Here is a 17,095-nt window from a genome sequence, read left to right on the forward strand (position 1 = left end):
ACAAAAAATAAAAGTCAGCAGGTTAATTCTGAATTTTAGATAAACAATGAGTAATTTTTTAGTGTATGGATGAGGTGACATTGGGACACATTTACACTGAAAATCTTTCTTTTTTAAATTTTTTGTCTTTTTTTGTACACTGAAAATCTTATTTGACATTTATGTGAAATTCAGATTTAACTGAGCATCTTGTATTTTATCTAGTAACCTCATTTCCAGTTTGTCTTCCAAGATTCCCAGAGGGCGACACAGAAAAAAATGGAGCCATCTTGGGGTAAAGGGCTTGATGGTGAGGGTTCAGCAGGCTTCAGCCTGACCCTAGGACCCACACACAGAGAATGAGAGGAGCTTGAGGCCCAGGGATTAGGAGACATGTCTGAGGAAACACAGCAAGGATTTGACCATTTTCCCCAGACCTGGTAACTATTATAATCCCATCATCCTGCTAATCTGCCTACCTCCTCTGAGGAAAGTCTGGGATGCTTTCTCAGTTTTATTCTCACTCTTATTTGGACACATGGCCTCTTCTGTAGTCATGAGGACAGGATAACCTCGAGTGGGGATGTGGGCCAACCAGGCCCAGGGAATCATTCCCCCATACTAGGTGAAAGGAGGAGAAAATGAGGCCACTTTCTCACCACTTCCCAGAGCTGAGTGATCCCTGGATTCCAGGTTCCTGGGATCCTGGAATCCTCTCTCCCTGCACTGAACAAATGAAAAACCTGAGGCTCAGAGAAGCACAGGGATGATCTGTGAGTCCTAGAAGATCAAAGAGGCAGTAGGTACCCTAGGTCCCTTGCTTCCCCTCTGCTGGCAGATGAACACTTGAGTATCAGGTTCTTCTTTCACCCTGTAACTCTTCCTTCATTCTTCAACCTTCCTGGACCTCTAGTCTTTTGGTTCAGGCCTTTACTTCCCCTAAGTCTCCTCAGTGGCCTCCTATTTGTCTTGTCCTCTATGTCTAGCCTTTCCCTCTGTGTCCAGCCTTTCCCTCTGCCTTCTCAAGAGGGTCTGAATGCTTCTGCATGGGCTCCTCCCCTCCCACTGCCCCAAGCCCCTTCCCTTTCCAGTTCCAATTCATAGATCCTACTCTGCAGGCAGGGGGTGGGGGGGTCCTTCCAGCTCTTCCTGCCCTCTTCCCCCTCCTCTTCTTCTTTATCCTCCTTCATCTCTGTCTCCTTCTCTTTGTTGGGTTTTTGGTTTTTGTGAGACAAAGTCCTGCTCTGTAGCCCAGGCTGGCCTCAAACTCACGACCCTCTTCCCTCAACCTCTCAAGTGCTGGGATCAGAAGGAAGGAAGATTCCAATCTTGAGGAGTGATTCTTACCAGGTGTGTGGGCTTGGGCATGCTGCTTAACTTTGTTGGCAGGTATTATAATTGCCAGTCCATCCTTTCCAGGCTCTTACTGTCCCATTCAAATAATTGGGTGGAATAATTGATAAAGGTGGAAGTTTAATGCTTATTTAGGGCAAAAGAAGAAAAAGAAGCACAAAAGAAGTGCTCAAGAAGAAACTGAAACTGGGCGTAATGGCACATGCCTGAAATTCCAGCAATTGGGAAGATCATTACAGAGTGAGTTCAAAGCCAGTCTGAACTACAAAGCGAGATCTTGTCTTAAAAAATAAAAATTGAAAAAAGAAGAACCTGAAAAGAAGTGCTCTGCAGAGTGACTGCTGACCAGTTAAAGTAGGAAAAGGTGGAGAGTGCAGGTTGGGCTGGTCAAAAGGCTCTCAAGAGTCTCGAGTTTAATGAACACTATCTTTCACAGCCCCAACTCTGACGTCAGGTTTAAGCCATCCCTTCAAATCTGCTTGATCTTGTGCCAGAAAACTGGTATTAGGTGCAGGGCTCAGCTTGATCTTATGCCAGAAGAATTGAAGACAGCATTTCCTGATTAGTATCAGGGACAGGACTTGGAAGCTTATTCTACACATGTGCCCTGAATCTCCATGATTAAATGGTCTCTGAAGCCAGGCGTGGTGGCACATACCTGTAATCCCAGCACTCAGGAGGCTGAGGCAGGAAAATTGCCATCAGCTCGAGGCCAGCCTTGGCTACATAGTGAGTTTAAGGTCAGCTTGAACTACATAGGGAGACCCTTTCAAAAAAACAAAACAGAAACAGGTCTCCATATTTGACAGGTCAGGCCCAATTGCCCAGCCTCTTTACCATGCCCTAATCTCCTGCCTCATTTCCTCCTGAGAGACATAAGTCCCATAATTCTTTTTTTTTTTTTTTAGAGTAGGAAAAATTTATTGAGAGAAAGAAAGCTTCTGTCTAAGAGAGACAGAAGGAGGACTGGAAAGTGGGTTGCCCCTAGTCCCATAATTCTTGATGGGTTGCTGAGAAAGTGGTGGTCTCTGTCTTCATATAGCCACTTCCTACTGAAGGGGGCTGTAGGCCCTACCTACTGGAGATTGGGTATTCTCTAACTACTTTAGGATGATGTGGCTCACTGGCTAGGCTGAGGAAAACCTGTGAGAACACAATGAGAAAGGACTTAATAGCTATACTGTATATATAGAACTACTGAGCTGCCTGTGTATTGGAAGAGAGCTTGGTGAAACTGTCAGGAGCCTATGGAGACAAAGAGGGATATTTGATAGGCTAACAATGTCTATTTTTTTATTAAATTCTTTTATTGGTACATTGTAGGTATACAACACAATTACATTTCTCATTGGGAATTGTATCTTTACATGATGCATCTTGGTTCTTATTTTTTCCCCATTTCCCTTCACCCCCTCCACCCTTCCTTATTTACAAACACTTTATTTCCATTTTTTCCATTTCTCAGCATTTTTCCTTTCCCTTCTTTCCTTTCCCCTGCCCCTCCCACTACCCCTTTGGACCTTTTCTTCCTATTTTGCATTATCGATTATTCATTCTAATCATTGGCACATTTTAGGTATACAATATAATGACATTCATCATTGGAAATTTGCACCTTTACATAGTCTCTCTTGGTTCTTGTTTTTCACCCTTGCCCAGCCCTCCCTTCAACCCCTCCAGTCCTCCCTATTTACAAAGATTTTGTTCCTATTTTTCCATTTTCTCATATTAATCTCATGCCCTTCTATCCTTTCCCCTAGCCCTCCCACTTCCTTCCCCTTTGCCCCTTTTCTTCCTATTTCACATTACCTATTATACATTTAGTCCTTATTTACACTTTCAGTTTCTCACACCAGAGAAACTATTCAGTATTTATACGTGTGTCCTATTTATTTCACTTAAGAGTATCACCTCAATGTGCATCCATTCACCTATAAATGTCTCTAATTTCTCATTTTTTATGGCTGAGTAGTACTTCATTTTATTTAAAAACCCCACATTTTCTTTATCCAGTCTCCAGTTGATGGGCATTTGGGCTGTTTCCAAGTTTTAGCTATTACAAACTGTGCTGGTATGAACATAGGTGCACATATATCACTGTGGTATGATTCTTTTAATTCTTTGGGGAAGATCCCCAGGAGTGAAATAGTGGGGTCAAATGGGACTTCCAGTCCTAGTTCTTTGAGGTATCTCCATACTGATTTCCACAGTGGTTGCACCAGTCTACACTCTCACCAGCAGTGGAGCAGGATTCCTCTTTCCCCAGAGCCCCGCCAGCATTTGTTATCGGTAGATTTCATGATAGCAGCCATTCTTTCTGGAGTGAAGTGGAATCTCCATGTTGTTTTCATTTGCATCTCGAATGACCAGTGATGTTGAACATTTTTTCATGTATTTATTTGCTATTTCTACTTCTTTGTCTGAGAAATGTCTGTTCATTTCAGATGCCCATTTTTGGATTGGGTCTTTAAATTTGGGAGGTCTGATCTTTTTAAGTTCTTTATAGATTCGAGATAGTAGACCTTTGTCTGAGGAAGAGCAGGTGAAGATTTTTTCCCACATTGCGGGTTGTCTCTTCACACTGCTGGTGGTTTCTCTTGCTGTGCAGAAGCCTTTTAATAAGAAGAGATCCCACTTGTTGATTGTTTGTGCTAGTTCATGGGCAACTGAGTTTTTGTTCATAAAATCTTTTCCTATACAGATGTCTTCAAGGGTTCTACCTAACCTCTGTTCCAACTGGTTCAGAGTTTCTATTTTAATATTTAGATCTTTAATCCATTTTGATTTTAGTTTAGTGCATGGTGAGAGATATAAGTCTAGTTTTAGTCTTTGGCAAGTTGAAGCCCAATTTTTCCAGCACCATTTATTCAAGAGGCTATCTTTCCTCCAGTGAGGGTGTTTGGCTCCTTTACTGAAGATGAGATGGCTGAGTGTGTCTGGCATTGTTTCTGCATCTTCTAATCTGTTCCACTGGTCTTCAGGTCTGTTTCTTTGCCAGTACCATGCTGTTTTTATCACAGTAGTTTTGTAGTATAGTTGCAGGTTGGGGATTGTGATACCCCCTGCCATGTCTCTGTTACCTAGAATTGTTTTTGCTATTCTGGGTCTCTTCTTGTTCCAAAGGAATTTTTGGATTGTTTTCTCAAGGTCCATGAAGTATGCTGCTGGGATATCAATTGGAATTGCATTAAATCTATATAGCAGTTTTGGAAGTATGGCCATTTTCACTATATTAATCCTTCGTACCCAGGAGCAGGGGATGTCTGTCCATTTTCTGATATCATCTTCAATCTCTCTTTTCCAAGTGCCATAGTTTTCAGAGAAGAGGTCTTTGATTTCTTTTGTTAGGTTGATTCCTAGGTATTTCAGTTTTTTGGATGCTAAACAATGTCTATTTAAGCTGTGATAGATGAAGGGTCATTAGGGACTCTTACTTATCTGTACAGTAAGTCCCCGATTGATGAACATTTGAGTTGCAAACTTTCACAAATACAAATGGACCTCGAATTACAGACATTTGAAGATAAGAACAAATCTCAGAAGTAGCTCACATGTCTGCTGGACATTGGCACAGTTGTGCTGCTGTGTGCTTACTGTACAGTGCAATAGTGTACAGCAGTACAGTGCTCAGAACCCAGGATGTCCGGAAGCAAGAGGAAAAGCGTGGTGATATGGAGGGGACTGCTAGGAAGCACAAAGCAATATACATTGTATACTTGTGTCAAAGGTGTATAAGACTCACTTTGTTGGACTTAATGAATCTGATTTATGAATGTTCTTCTAGAACTCAAAGCAGAACTGGAGTCTTGCTTTTTGAAGAGGAGCCTCAGGTCTTTCAGGGATTCAAAGGAGCAGTCTTAGTCCTGCGAAAATTCAAGTGACCATACCCCATGCAAGGTTTTCATAGCTTGTCACTGCATCCCTTAAGGACCAGAATGCTTCCTCAGGAACTGGGAATAAGGCTAAGTTCTTGAAGGGCTACTAAGCTACCCTTCTTGCCTCCCTATCAACCTTTTGATTTCCCAAAGAGACTTTAAGCATGTCTCTGTGGTGTCCCTTACAATGAATGACAGTGACCTTCCTGGGAAAATAGACTACCTCTACAAGTTGTAGTTAGCAAGCCCCTTTTCCCAGACTGTTATGTGGGCATACAGCATCAGAAAACTATACAGTATTTGGAATACTTGAACTTTGAATTGACCTGTCAGAGCAGGAGTAAAGCAGCTCTGGCTATAGATCTAGAGCTTTCTTTTTAGAGAAGGAAGTTAAAACAGAGTAATTGAATTTGGTTTTGTTTGTTTGTTTTCGGTACTAGGAATCAAACTCAGGACCTTGAGCTTGCCAGGCAGGCGTGGCACCCCTGAGCTACATCCCTGGCCCTGAGTTTGTTTACCCATGATGTCCAGGGTCATGTATGGGTTTTTTGGTTTGTTTTGTTTTGTTTTTACAAGAAATAGAGCTGTCCATGGACAGGGGCATTGTAGGTTGCCCCAGGCTTCTTCACTCTTTTTCAGAGTGAGAGGTGAGGGTTTTGGCTGGCCTAACCCCTCCCTGAGAGCAGGGACAGTCAATCTTCCAGTGCCATGAGTCAGGGACATTGGCCACCTGATACATCAAGCAGAGCCTGGGCCATGGGTTGGTGCAGTCTCATGCCTATAAGCAGCTTTCCTGCCTTTAAAGCAGAAACTCCTCAGTTGTCCTTGGGTTTTCCCTTAGACAACTTGGGTGTGTTTAAGGCATTGACAATCACAACAGCTATTATTTTGGCCTTTCTTTTTTTCTCAATCTTTCTTTTTTGATTTTTCTTTAGATCCCAATTAAACATAGAAAAGGCCATGTCCAGCAATTGGGTCATATGGGTCTAGAAGCCCATCTGCCAACCTACCGGGATATTTTGCTGGTGTTCTTGAGCATTTACTTCTTGAAGATTAGAAAGAGAGATTGAGGGCCCCACCCAGTATGGTTATTTTCCTTAAACAAGTGGAAGAGAACTATATTTCCCTGAAAGACAGGTGGGCATCTGAGGACAGGATCATCAATGACATTCTTCTCGAGGACCCCTTAAGTACAACAGTTTCTGGGCTTTTCCACAGATAAGTTAGAAAGCCTGAATATAAGGAACTTCACTTTCTATGCTTTTTGCAGAAATTATCTAACTGTGAAATAGTATTATAATTTAAACTGTCATCCTTTACCCCTCTCTCACCATCCCCTAGTTCATATTCGGCCTAATGGCAAGGTCACTGGGATCTGCTGGGTGTTTTCTGTGGAACTCTCCATACCATCAGCCACTGACTCCTTAGAGAACCTGGGCTGTTGGTCTGATGTGCTCCTGGCCTGCTTGGCTCCTGGACTACCAGGCTCCTGGCCTGCTTGGGGCTCCCCAGCTCCTCGGAACTCAAGAGATGAGGGTGGAGCCTTCCTTGGGGGGACTCCCTTAGCCACCTGAGAAAGGGTAGTTCAGGGTAGAGTCCTCCTAGGACTCCTCTGGCCATGTGGAAAACAATATCTCTTACATTTATCCTGTTCTCTAAGGAGTCAGTGGGTGATGGTATGGAGAGTTCCGAAGAAAGGCAGTAGAGCTAGGAATCTAAAGTGATTACCTGAATTTTGAACCAAAGAGAGGCTCTAACCTGAGTCCCATATGGTCCCTGAAACTAGAGGTTTTGCCTCTTATCTATGAAGGTGAGAAATCTGAGACAGCACATGATTCACTCATGCTCCCAAACCACAATCCATGTGCATTCACAAGACTTATAAAAACAAAATACCAATTTTTACCTTCAAATTGCAAGAAATCAACCAATATAGTAGCCAAAGGGATCTGCAGCAACTTCTCAAAAATATTGTTATCCTATTTTAATAAGTCTTCTGATGTTTCTCCCCAAACTCCCCAAAGCTGAAACAACCTGGGTATCTTGAGACCCTAGTGTCCAGACCTCTCCTTTTTTGTCATTGTCTCCTCTGTTCATACTTATGCTGGTCATCATGTCTCTGCTTCAAAACAAAATAACTGTTAAACATACTACATTTATGAGTGTTCATGTATTTTTTTTTTTTTTTTTTTGGTACCAGGGATCGAACTTGGGTCCTTGCACTTGCACAGCAGGTGACAAAACCACTGAGCTAAATTCCTGGCCCCACATATTACATTTATTATATAAGATTTAAAATTCAGAAGAATCTGTAGCAACCATAGCCACAAAGAATTGTTTGTATAGCTACAACTAGAGTATGTCGCTAGATACAGTAAGACAGAAAATGGTTTCCGAGAGAGAGGTCAGAGATAAAGCACACAACATCAAAAGAAAGTATAATAGGAAAGAGTTGTTTAAACAGCTGTCATTGCACAGTGAGCACCTATATAAGCTATTAATTATGTCTTAGCTGAACCTACAGGAATAACAGAAGGCAGGCCAACATCATCCTGTGATAGTTAACTCACGGTGTCAACTTAAGTAAGAAACACCCAACTAATGGGATCAGCATAGTTCTGGATGTGGCTGAAGGGACTTATTGAAGACAGAAGATCTGCCCTGGATGTGAGTGGCACCAACCAATAGGCTAGTAGCCTGAATGGAATAAAAGAAAAAGAAAAAAGAAAGGCCCTGTCTCTGTTTCCTCGGGGGAGCTCCCATCTTCACCTTCACCTGGGACATCATCTCCTGGCTTCTGGCACACTCTTCAGCCTTCCAAGGCAGACCTTTCAACCTCCTGATATGACTTGCAGAGAACATTACAGTGAGCTCCAGGCTTCTGACCTTTGACTGGATCCTTCAGATCTCCAGCTTCAGACCTCCAGCTCACAGACAGCCCTTCACACCTGACTCCAGCAGCCATTGTAAGCCTATCTTGTAAATTCTTATATATTTACATATCTTGCATTAAATCTGTTTCTCTAGTAAGCACTGATACAATCCCATACAGATTCATGTGAGGAACTTTTTTTTTTGGAAACAGGTCTCTATGTAGCCCAGGCTGGCCTTGAATTTGCTGCTATCCTCCTGCCTCAGCCTCCCAAGTGCTGGGATTACAGGCATACACCATTATGCCCAGCCAAGAGGGACAAATTAAATTCAAAAGAATAAATTTAAAGTATGTCTAGTAACTTACACAGCAAACTAGCATTTGCTAATAGAGCAAATGTTTCTAAAATAACAGCCCCAGGAAACCTACCTGGATTGTAGACATCTCAAGTCCCTTAGAGTCAAAAGTATTTGTGAATAAAAAGTGAAAATGGAGAGTGGCTATTGATAGATTATAACTGAATGATTATGTTTACCCAAAGCTTGAATCTTGATGCATGGCAAGTGTTCAATCGATCACAAACTGAGAAAACATTAGTTCCCTAAATGTTCTCCAGGCTATAAATTACAAGGTCTTTCAAGTTCCTTGTTATGAAATGGTTTGACTCTCTTCCACTAGTAAAGAATAAAATAACAACTAACCCAAGATAGTTTTAGAAGACTTTCACAGACACATCCATAAATTTTAATTTACTGTGCCTAATGCAGCACAAGAATGCTTAGAACAGCAGGGTCGTTATACAATTTTTTCTCATTTAGTTTTGACAATCTAGAGTACTTGCACGTTCATAAAAATACCTTACCTGGGACGAGGTGGGGCATTCGTGAGCGAGAGAAGCGGGAAGAGCATGTGGGACTATGTGATTCAAGAGTTAATTACTCCCCTAGATTCTGTTGTAAATTTGATGGTTGGAGTGTGTTTGCCTCGGGACAATGGACAATCAGTAATAGGGCGAGGTTACTCAGCCATCTGTTTGCCCTAAATCCAAATGTCCCGGGGCCCAGTATCTATAGGACAATCTGTAAACAGGGTGGTCGTAAACTGTCAGTCAGGATGTCTGCTGAACATCAGCATGTGACAATGAGCCACTAACCTTTGTTCTTTTTTTTTTTCTTCTGTGAATCCACATGCTAAACCCGGCCCCCTTAACCCCCTATAAAACAACCTCGGACTCTGAGCCAGGTGCCTCTCTGAGCTATTTTGCTTCGGGAGTGCCGTCTGGCCAGACTAATAAAGGTCTGTTTCCCAACATGGCCGGTGTGTTCCTTCCCGGTTGTGCTCCACTCCAGCTTCTTGGAGCGTTTGGTAAGGCCTTTGGTCTTACATTCTGGAGGCACCGCTGGGATCCCCGGGTGTGCTCCACTTCAGCTCCTCGGAGCGTTTGGTAAGGCCTTTGGTCTTACATTCTGGAGGCACCGCTGGGATCCCCGGGTGTGCTCCACTTCAGCTCCTCGGAGCGTTTGGTAAGGCCCTCGGTCTTACAAGCAACTGCATCAGACGCTTCCCCCCACCTCCACCCCAACGGCTGCGGGGGCGCGCGACCGGCACGCGGCGCTCCCCAACCCCCGCTCCCCGGAGCGCGAGGCCTAGTCAACCGCCGGCGCCGCAACGGAAGGGAGCGAGAGCAGCCGCCTTCCGGTCTCGGAGCAGTCTCTGGGCCTGGGTTGCCGGGTGAGGCTGGGTTTTTCCATCCTCCGCCGTGGGGCTGCAGCCTGGCTTGGGTGGGGAGGAGGCTTTGACTGGGGATGAAGGCAGCACTGTCCTCAGGCCTAGGAAGCGGACACCCGCTAAAACTGGGAGCAACGAGGAAGCAGCGAGTGCATGGAGAATGAGAGACAGAGTTAGCGAACCTTTGCAGAGCCCTCCCAGTTTGGCAGGCAGTGTGGTGAGCAGCTTGTCTGTCTCCTTTAGTTCTCGCATTGACTTGAGGAGGTTCAATTGACCGGAGCAATGGTCGGGAGGGAATTTGTGAGACAGTATTACACACTGCTGAACCAGGCCCCAGACATGCTACCTAGATTTTAGGAAAGAACTCTTTCCTGTGACCATGGGGGAATTGGATTCAAACGGAAAAACTGCAGATGCAGTCTACGGACAGAAGGAGACTCATAGGAAAGTGATGTCACAAAACTTCACCAACTGCCACACCAAGATTGGTCACGTCAATGCGCATGCTACCCTGAATGATGATGTGGTCTTCCAGGTAATGGGATTGCTCTTTAACGACAACTGTGCTTTGTGGAGGTTCATGCGGATGTTTGTCCTTGCTCTTGAGAGCTCTGGTTCAAATAAAGTCTATGTTCATAATGATATCTTCAGATATCAAGATGAGGTCTTTGGTGGCTTTGTCACTGAGGAAGTAGACGAACCTGAAGAAAGATAGCAGACACCTGAGCTTGTACCTAATGATTTTGAAACTTTCTATGATCAAACTGTCAGCAATGACCTTGAAGAACATTTAAAGGAACCCATTGCTGAGCCAGAGCCCAACCCAGAACCAGAACCAGAGCAAGAACCTGCATCTGAAATCCAAGAGGAAAAGTCTGAGCCTAAATTAGGAGAAACTGCTCCCAAGGATGCTCAGAGGAGTTCTCCAGCACCTACATGTAGACAGTACGGGAAGACTTGAGGATGTTTTCTCACTAAGAACCTTCCCCCTAGTGGAGCTGTTCCTGTTACTAGGATACCTTCTCAAATTGTTAAAAGTACCAGCGTCACAGCCTTGTCCAGAGGCTAAGCCTGAATCTCAGATTCCACCCCAGAGGGATCAAAGAGTACAGGAACAAGGAATAAATATTCCTCCCCAAGGAAGAACCAGATGAATCCATGAGGCTGAGGAGAAAGGTGATGTTGAACCCTGGAGAATTGTGAGACATGGTGACAACCATCAGCTTTTCATCAATAACCTGTCTCATGAAGTGAACAAATCAGACCTTAGAGATTTCTTTCAAAATTATGGGAATGTGGAGTGCTGAGCATAAATAGTGGTGGGGAATTAACTGATTTTGGTTTTGTCCTGTTTGACGATTCTGAGCCTGTGCAGAAGGTCCTTAGCAGCAGGCTCATCATGTTCACAGGTGAAATCCATCTGAATGTGGAAGAGAAGAAGACTTGTGCTGCCAAGGACGGGGACCTGGAGGCCCTTTAGGTGGGCTGGGTGGGAGGTGGTGCGAGAGGCCCTTCCCCTGAGAAATGGTGCAGAAGCTGAGGTTTGGAGTAGAAAGAGAAGATTGCTCCAAGGCAGTGAATTGCTCTTCACTGGTCTTCACCAAGCATATAACCCCAGCTCCTGGAGAATGGTGAATTTCTTCAGCCATCCTTTGATGTCTGTTATAAACTGCTTAAGTTTGTACAGTTGTACTTCTTTTTGTGTTAATGGTGTGCGGGCCCCCCCCAACCCGCCTCTCAGTCCTTCCAATATGGTGGAATGATATTTTAGGAGTAACAGATTTTTAAAGAAGAATAAAAAAGACTGAATTTCCTTGCTTATTTTGCACATACAGAGTGGATTTTTGTTTTAAACTGCCATTTCCCCAGAGGAATGTGTCTCACTTACTACATTTGGTATGTTTCAGTCATTGGAATATTTCTTATTTTCTATGTGTTTCAAAAGCCTGTGAGAAGTATAGGATTTTTTTTTTTATTTTTTTTTTTGGTACCAGGGATTGAATTCAGGACCTTGTGCTTGTGAGGCAGGAGCTGGAACCACTGAGCTAAATACTCGCCCCGAGAAGTATAGGATTTGTTAAACATTTTGGAGGCAGGAAAAATCCAAATTGTTTCTTCTTTGAGAGTCATGACTACCCACCCCCCCCACCCCACCCCACCCCACACACACACCTTTTCTTCTTCTTTTTTAGGCAAGGTCTCACTATGTAGTTAAGACTGGCCTTGAACTCACTATGTAGCCAAGTGTGGCCTCAAACTCGTGATCCTCCTACCTCAGCCTCCCAAGTGCTGGGATTACAGGCATGCATCACCATGCCTGGCAATGACTACCTTCTGATGTTGAAATTGTCATGTGGAAAATGTGAAAAACTTGATTCTCACTGATATGGTTAAAAACTGAATGAAAGATGTTAATAGAGCTTGTCTGCTTAGTGATCACAAAACAATTAAAAAACCTACTGGTTTTACCATTGAAATTTAAACTGTAATTTAGGTTTTGAATGTCTATAATGTAATTGATAGGCTTACCTTGAATTGTTAGATTTCTTTTTGAAGTACAGTTTTTCATTTGTATTTGTTTTTAAAAAGTGCCTTCTATTTATCTTTGATTCCTCTCTTGGCAGTTGTATAAAAAAATTTTTTTTAATCTAGATTTATTTTATTAGGTTCAGAGTATGTGAGGAATTGTAGACTCCCTCTTTTTTCACCTTGTATGACTTCTGCTAACATTTGTTATGCCTTATTCTAAAATTGAGTCTCAAATTAGAATGCCTTTGAGGACAGATGCTTGGTTCTTTGACCTAAATAGCTGAGCATTTGTATTAAGCTTTATTTTGGTATCTAATCAGGTTCCTGATCATAGTCTGTAAGAAACAATGTGACTTTAATATTGGACTTTACTGATGTGCTTGAGTGTCTGCAGTATTTTTTCTTTTTCTTTTTTTTTATGCTACCGGGGACCAAACTCGGGACCTTGCGCTTGTGAGGCAGGTGGCAGAACCACTGAGCAAACTCCGGCCCATGCAGTGTTTTTTTTTTTCTTTCTTTAATTCATAGCCATATGGTAAATTTCCTGTTTTGTTATGGTTCTGTTTTATTGGTGGACATGGAGTGGGTGTTTCTTGGAAATGGCCAATTTTTATTAAAATATTTCTGGAAGAAAATTTAATCTGGCAATGTAGACTAATAATACTAAAAATACAACTTTGCTACCAGATTAACCAATTTCTTTTTACAAATAAAAACACACCTAAAAAAAACCACCACACACCTAAAATACCTTTAATGTATTTTCCATGAGTAAATCAGATCATGTTCACCATTACTTAAGAATCAAAGCAAGTATATTACTCTAATGGAAATTTGAGAAATCTCTCATTCATGCACTGTAAAGGACAGATGTACATTTTTACTTCATCAGTTATCTACAGCTAATTTACAATAAGATGGCATTTCAATGGACTTTTATATATGTAAAATTACTATAGAGTAGAGAAATTAAATTTTAAACCTTGGAAATACAGTGATACCTCAGATCACAAACACTTTTGTTTGCAAACAATTTGGCTTACAGACAGAAGCAGTTGGCAAAATTTTGTTTTTGTTTGCAAATCCTGCGTCAGGTGATGAACACAACTATGGTCATCTTTCCCACGTGAACATGAATGTGCCCATCTTTTCCAGAATCATAGAATGAATTAAGTTGGTGAACTAAGGTATCACCATACCTGAATTAAACACTTGCTCTAATACATCTTAATTTTCAAGTAAAATCTTTACTTGATGTTATGGCTTGTATCTAGATGTCCCCCCAAAGCCTCATGCTGTCATAGGTGGGGAGTTTCAAAGGTGGCTGGATTAGGGTATGTGCTGGGATTAAGGATGTGATGCTGGAATTAAGGGTGTCCCACCATGGGTGTGGGTGGCACCACCCAAAAGGTGAGGAAGCCTGGATGGAAATAAAGGGACAGAAAGAACCTCCTTTGGTACACTGCTTTGCTGCCTTCTCCCTGCCCTGCTTTGTACGGACTGTTTCCCCTCTGTGATGCCCCTCTCCCATGCCACCCTGCCTTGGATCTAGCTGAATATAGACTGAAACCTTTATAAGCTATGAGCCAAAACAAACCTTTCCTCCTTTAACTTCGGGTGTTGAGTGCTTTGTCTCAGCAATGAGAAAAATAAAACACTTGATTTTAGGTTTGTAAGCATTATATAAATCCTTTTTAGTCAAACAATAAGTAGTCAACATTTAACTGAGGTAGACTAGATGTTTCTTGGTTTGTTTTTTTTTTCATTTGTTTTTGTTTTTTGTTTGGTGTTTTGAGACAGGGTCTCACTGTATAGTTTAGCTGGCCTTGAACTCACTATGTAATTCAGGCTGGCCTCAAACTTGTGGCGATCCTTCTGCCTCCTGCCTCTTAAGTGCTAGGGTTACAGGTATGTACCACCACGCACCACCTGGCTAAAGTGGACAAGATTTTTCTAAATTCAGGATCTTACAGAATCTTTAGCAAGTAAATAAAATATCAATGAAAGGTATTTAACAAATTTTGTCTGGGTTAAAAGGGCTAAATTTCTCAAATAAGTGAATTATTTGAAAGGCAGCATCTCCCTTTAATGCCAAAGGGAGGGAGAGCAGCAGAAAGTGGCAGAGTCTATAGTTTTTGTATTGCATCTATTTTAAACAGGAGATGCTCAAGGGATTAAATTTCCTCCATGTACAGCAGCTATGGCTCTGGGACTGGCAGAGTAGAGGGTGCTTTGGCTACCACCTGAGGCTCACCGCATCCATTCCCCAAAGGGAAATGGGAATACTGACCATGACTCCCACCCTCTCTTCAAGGGTCTTGCCCCACTTGGTCATTTGGCTGGACCCTCATGCCACTCACAGACCATCCTGTCTCCACCCTGTCAGAGGACACTTGCACAGAAGTCAAGCCTGAACAGGGCCATAGCCTTATGGGTTTAAAACACTATAGGCTCCTCACTCCATGCCCTGTGAGCTCTGCTCTCATGACTGCTGGTGGGAACAGGGGTCCCCAGCTTCCACTAACTTTTTATTTACCACCCTCTAGCTCTGTGACTCTCTCAACAACCAGAAAACCTGTCCTGGGAGAGAAAGGACAAGAAGAATATTGGGAGGGGATTGGGGCCTTCCTAAGGGAGAGAGAGAAAAAGAGAATAACTAAACCAGTTCTTCTTTGGTTGAGTTCATAGACTTAAGAGAGAAACAAAACTGTGTCCAAAAGCTTTACCTCTTCCTGGCTCAATTTGTTGCCTCCAAGCTGGCTTGCCAGACACATATTGTAATCATATTTCCAGGCTCTTACTGTCCCATTTAAAGACTTGGACAGAACAATTGATGAATTAGAAAGCTTAACATTTATTTAGGGCAAAAGAAGTGCTCTGCAGAGTAAGTGTGGGCCAGTTAAAGTAGGAAAAGAAGTACAGCTTACAGAGTGCAGGGTAGGCTGGTAAAAAGGCTCATAGCAACTGCAAATTTAAAGGTCACCATCTTTTATATCCCCTGCTCTAACATATCTAAGCCATTCTCTCTAAAACCTGCTCAATCTCATGCCAAACAAAGATTGGTATCAGTTTCAGTGCTCAGTTTGAACTGTGTGCCAGAAAAATTGAAAACGACATTCCCTGATTGCCATCAGGTGCAGGACTCAGAAGCTTGTTCTCCACATGCCCTGTCTCTCTGTGATTAACAGGTCTCAGTTTGACAGGTCAGGCTCAATTGCCCAGCCTCTTTGCCATACCCTGATCTCCTGCCTCAATTGCAGTACTTGGGATTGAACCCAGAGTCTTCACAATGACCTACATCCCCAGGCCTTTTTATCTTTTTTTTTTTCTTTTGACAAGGTTGTTGCAGTGTTATGACTATGGTGGCACAGAGGATGAAAACATTACTCAGAGATGAAACTTGGTCCAAAAACCAAGAGGCCCAGAGGGACTGCCTGAGAGCACCCAGTGTGAAAGAGTTTCAAGGGAGCAGTCCTGAGCTGAGAACTCTTTGGCTTTTATTTAGAATGTCAGTGAAAGAAGAAAAACAGCTTGGGTAAAGGATGCATCAAGCTGTATCAGGGTGAGGGGAAGGACAATAGCCAGATACAACATGCTTCACTAAACTTCTTGTTGCTTTCCAACTATGCTGTGCTCAGTACACTATATACAGACCCATGTGCTTTTGCCCCACAGATCCCTTCACAGTTTAACCATTCACTCCATTCAGAGCCTGTATGCTTTTACCCCCAAAGACCCCTTCATGACTTTAATCATTCATTCCTCTTGTCAAGTCTCCCATACAGTGTCTCATGAAGTCACTAAATTGCCCAGGCTGGGCTTGAATTTTCATTCCTCTTGCTTCAGTCTCTCAGAGTACTAGGATTATAGATATGCACCACCACACTCAGTTTCAGTGTTTACCTAATTGGAGCTTATGGTTTCAATATCTTTTCAGACCTTTTAAAATATCTTTCAAAATGATGGTTTTTTTCAGAGGAAGTACTAGCTCAAGCAGAAATTTGTAAAAATCTTTATTGAAAGCTTACTCTGTGATAAACCTATTCTCAGTATCCTCACAACTTTTTGAAGAGAAATAAATCAGAATGTTAAACAGGTTGGTTGATCACTTGTTGTGGCAGTGTGCAAACCTCAAAGAACAACGGGGCATCTCCACGCTTGTGTTAGGTGATTTGGAGGAGGGATTAAGGAAAATGGGTGCTTTGATCTGGATTAGATGCTGTCTATAAATGGATATGCTGAAAATTTTTTCTAGGAGGGGAACATATACTGACCCGAAAACTGTAATCTCTACATGAGCAATCTTAGGGAATTTTATTTTATTATTGCGGTTTGGACAATGCTCATGTGTTGTCTGGATTCAGATTATCTTGATCCTTTCTGGTCACAGATCATGTTCACCGTTGATGTTTTGTGAAATTTTTACATTCAACAGGAAAATGCCAAGGTCTACTTGTAAGTACTAGGCTAGTTCCTGGATGTCAAGGGCTGTTTCGTTCTTTCTCAGTGCCTGAACTCAAATCCAGGTTTGTGTGACTGGAAATATCCCCATGTTACCTCTTGTTCACAGATGACAGACTTTCTTGTATCAGTTTATTTTACGTATCATGATATAGTTACTCTCTGTTCCGGCCCAATCCCTTGTAAAATTGTAGGCCCTTAAATGTTTGTTGAATGAATGAAAGAATGAAGATAATTGTTAAGGACAACTGCCTGGGAGAAAATTGCAGCTCTATCACCAATTAGTATGTGATTTGAT

General features: G+C 42.5%; 1 pseudogene; it reads left to right on the top strand.

The window, feature by feature from the left end:
* Positions 1-9,286: 9,286 nt before the first annotated feature.
* LOC101697326 (ras GTPase-activating protein-binding protein 1 pseudogene) lies at positions 9,287-11,628 on the top strand (annotated as a pseudogene).
* Positions 11,629-17,095: the final 5,467 nt, after the last annotated feature.

The sequence above is a fragment of the Heterocephalus glaber genome, unplaced genomic scaffold, assembly GCF_053883595.1.
Source record: "Heterocephalus glaber isolate CG9 unplaced genomic scaffold, H.glaber_assembly_v1.0 deba00001687, whole genome shotgun sequence".
Taxonomy (NCBI): Eukaryota; Metazoa; Chordata; class Mammalia; order Rodentia; family Bathyergidae; genus Heterocephalus; species Heterocephalus glaber.